The 3,996-nt window shown below is 38.1% G+C and overlaps 1 protein-coding gene across 6 annotated transcripts in view; it reads right to left on the bottom strand.

Moving 5' to 3' along the window:
- LOC108754054 (cadherin-87A) overlaps window positions 1–3,516 on the bottom strand; it is a 274,945-nt gene extending 271,429 nt beyond the window's left edge. For 3 of the 6 annotated variants that reach the window (XM_018496083.1, XM_018496085.1, XM_018496086.1), the window contains exon 1: window positions 2,765–3,159. The gene's annotated coding sequence lies outside the window, so the exon portion shown is untranslated. Of the gene's footprint in view, window positions 1–2,764; window positions 3,160–3,250; window positions 3,335–3,366 lie in introns of those variants that run through there. The other 3 variants (XM_018496084.1, XM_018496082.1, XM_018496087.1) reach the window with 3 other exon arrangements.
- Window positions 3,517–3,996: the final 480 nt, after the last annotated feature.

The raw sequence follows: 3,996 nt of genomic DNA, 5'->3' as shown, positions 1-3,996 counted from the left end.
ATATTTGTTATATATTTTTTTCATATATAGTATATATATTTTATATGTGGTATAAATATTTTATACGTATATATGTATAATATATGTAATCATGTAGAACACGCAAATGTGGAACTACGGATTTTGTTCCTGCTTATAAATTCATCCATTATAACTTCTAAATTAAGATTTTGTATGACACCTGAATGAATATGCAAAACAGCCGTATTATTTAACAAAATCGGAAGCATTGTAGAACGTAGATAAGTTATTTTTAATCTCTTAAGAGCCGAAAAAGATCTTTCCGCAGTGCAGGATTGTAAGCAGGAGTCTTATCATTTTTGTGTATTCTGATATAATTTCTCTCACGGCTACATCTTTTTTCAAAAAATTAAATCGTCTTTAAATTATAAATCTCTATTTTCTTGATTTCCATTATATTATAAAACATCGTTTGATGTAATTTTAATTTGCTCCTGTCAAAATCAATTTTATATATTGCAATAAAGCGATCAATGTCACTTTCGTTTCATCGGAGCGCTACATCTGGACACTAGTGAAATACCGATCGACGGTCGTAAAAGAGGCAACCACCGATCGAGTTGTAAACACGCAACTTTTCATATATAGTTTAATCTACTTTCATTTTTATTAAAATATTAAATAATAAATTATTTCGTCAAAAAATAATTTATACATTCTTCGGATTTCCAAGTGTGGAATTCCACACATGGAAAAATTTCGAATATATAATAGAATATTCTCCATGTCAACCACTATAGTCGACGCCCATGACAAGAATATACAAATAGCAGCGAGCGTTCACTCAACTGTTGAATCTGCTAAATGCGTCCATTCTCACGTAAGAAGAGTCCCAATTGTCCACATCGCCAATTAGGCAGTTTAATATAAAATTTGATGGTATATATTGGAAAATTTCTAGGTACCGACTGAAATAAACAAATGTGTCCAATTGTGGTATTGTGCGCATGTGCAACCCCCTCTTCACGTGTATTTCTTTTTTCTTCTTTTCTTCGAGAAAAGATATCGATTTCTCGGGATAAAATATTAATCAATTCGTTTGTTTTTTCCGCCATATCTCAATTTAGATCAAAGAGATATCCGTACCAGCTCAATTCATCATGTAATACACTAGATACGCGCGGGGGAAGGCGATGTGACCCTCGATTAAGAAAGTAAAGAAATTACACTTTGATCGAGTTACTTGCTTTCGATTACGTTCTTAAAAGATCGAGTCAATTAAACGAAGACTTCGCGCACTTTGATTTACTCAATACGTGTTACATGTGCGAAGGTAGGCGTTTGCAATTACGTTCCCTCCATTTGTCGCGTCCAAACGACCATAATTGCACGCACATGTTCGTTAATCTTTACTGGCTTGGAGTAATTAATAATTAATCATTCGAGTTTGTGGGCATAATTAGCTGGAATTTAATCGACTATACGGATAAACTGATTCGTTACGTGAGACATCAAAGTAACTAATAACGAATATCAAATATTATTCATCCGTAAATACTTTCGGAAAAATATGAAAATGAATATCATTAAATACGCAACCAAACAGATTTCGCCACGTAAATAAAATATTTATTGCATGAATCCGATGAAGAAAAAGAGTTATCGACATTCTGTAACATGCTTTTCACTTTTGCTGTATTCAATAGAAGGTATTTTCTTTCTAATAGTTGTAATAAGTAATTATAACGTCTTGTACGGCTTTACAAGAAAAATTTTGTCGACATGTGCAGCCAGCGATTGAATTTTTGCAATATTTACATTATTAGATTGAAAGATTAGATTGACAACGTCAGTGCATCAAAAATAATTGTTTTTCCCATCAAACATAATACCTCGAACTATATTTTTCCCATTGAAAGAAATACTAAATTTTAATAAATATTTTTTAGATAATTCTAAATAAATATTAACTAAATGTAAACATATATTTATAGTTTTAAAAAAGCTTTTTTCAAATTGCAGAAAGAAAACTAAAATTATTTTCTTTTCGGAAAAAAATAAGTAATGGTAAGTCTTATGAACACACACATATCAATTTTTCTATTTTTGGAAAAGAAACTGAAAAAATCCGCGGAAAAATTAGAAAAAATGATTTTTCTTTCAAAATTTTAAAACCATACATTTATTTATGTATTGCATAAATTAGAATTTATTTGGTACAAGAATCATTAATTTGTTAAATTATCGTTTTTTTATTGAGTAAATATTTATTACTATAAGTAAATGTTTACTTAGTACTATTTAAAGAAACGTGTAGTAAGATTTAGTAAATTTTCTTTTCAGTGCATTGGCCGCATTCAACAGAATGTTTATTTTGCAACTGTTGGAAGTTTTCTTCGCACTCATTGAATTGTACTTTTAGATCTAAAAGAACAGTTCTATTATCTCAGCGCAGAAAACTTCCAATAGTTACAAAATAAATATTCTGCTGAATGCGGCCATTTACTTTCTACTGACGAATGTCCTCATCGCAGATAAAATCCAATTCATGGTGTTTAAAGACGTCGAAAATCTTATCAACTGAATATTCATTACAGTATAATATATACAAATATATAATACGATTTAAATTATTATATTCTTTAACTTCCCACGACTTGAATTCGTCAATTTTGATATCAAAATATCGTCAGTATTTACAAGCATAGGAAACAGACAAAAATTATCAAAAAATTCTCGTTCTATCTCGTAATGCTATTCAGAAATTGTTACAACACATCTTCGAAATAGCAAACGTATTCACCTGAATGACGTTATGTAAACGGAAGCTGGGAATGGATGATTTTTTGTCTTGTGCCGAACAAACGTAGAGCGACAACCTGATGACGACGTAAAGCGAGGCGAGCGAGAAAGGAAAGGGGACGGCGTGCTCTTTCCTTGAACTCTCGGATGCGAATTCCGCACGCGACTGGCACTGATCGAGCGAATACGAGAGGATCGCCGGCAGGAAAAATGATCACGAACTCGCGCCCGCGCGCGCGCGCGCGCACGTCCAATTTGCATGCAGACGATGTGCGTACCGGCAACTTCACGCGACAGCGGAGTACATACACCGGACGGACGCAGCGGCAACTTCAGGGCGATGCGTGTTTTTAAACGATTGGAGATGAGACACACGCGCGCGCGCGCGCACGCACGTCTACCTCTCACGATCTCTTTTTTTGATGTCGCAATACGATGATAATAGGATGAGACGGAAGGAGATACGCGTCCTACGGGAGATACACACTTTCGACTCCTGTTCCACGCGACCTGTCACCGCGAGCCAAGTGCGCGCCCGGGGCAGCAAGGTATGCGTCGTGCTGCGCGCGTATGCGTGCGCGCGCCTGTCGCGTGTCACACAACCGGTCCTTACCAAGGATGCACCGGCAACGACGTTAATTCCCGGAGCGACTCCGACGAGAGAGCGATCGCGAACGTGTACGCTACTCCAAGTCCCGCTCGGGTGACCGACCGACCGAACGAACGACCGACCGACCAACCCGACCGTACCCGTGAAAGGCGACTGCGACTTCACTCACTCCAACTACTCGTCTACTCCAAGCTCCAAGCGCCGTAATCATCGCGGGAGTGGGGGGAGCTCCGTTTCGCTCGCGCTCGCCAATAGCGCGCAGACGCGGGCACTCCTTCCCCTCCCACCCCACCAACTTCACAGCTATCGTACGGCGTGCCCGGCGAGAGCAGCTCGTAAAATTGGCGGGGACGGGAACCGCGGCAACTTCATGCGTTACTCGCCAGACGACGCCACCGCACGGACGCGCTTAAGCTTGCAATGCTTGCATGGTCAGGGCTGTCGCCTATCGTACTGTCGTCACGTCGGCAACGAAATACATATATACGAATATATACCGAAGCGTATCTATTTTCGATATCCGACAATACCCGAAGCCATCAAGAGCGACCGAGTGGAATCGTAGTTTATTTATAAAATCGATGTATATACACAAGGATTGCCCACATCATCTCCATTTTTTT

The sequence above is a fragment of the Trachymyrmex septentrionalis genome, unplaced genomic scaffold, assembly GCF_001594115.1.
Source record: "Trachymyrmex septentrionalis isolate Tsep2-gDNA-1 unplaced genomic scaffold, Tsep1.0 scaffold75, whole genome shotgun sequence".
NCBI classification, from domain to species: Eukaryota; Metazoa; Arthropoda; class Insecta; order Hymenoptera; family Formicidae; genus Trachymyrmex; species Trachymyrmex septentrionalis.
Note: the sequence above shows the minus strand (reverse complement) of the source record. Positions and strands in the feature narration are given on the sequence as shown.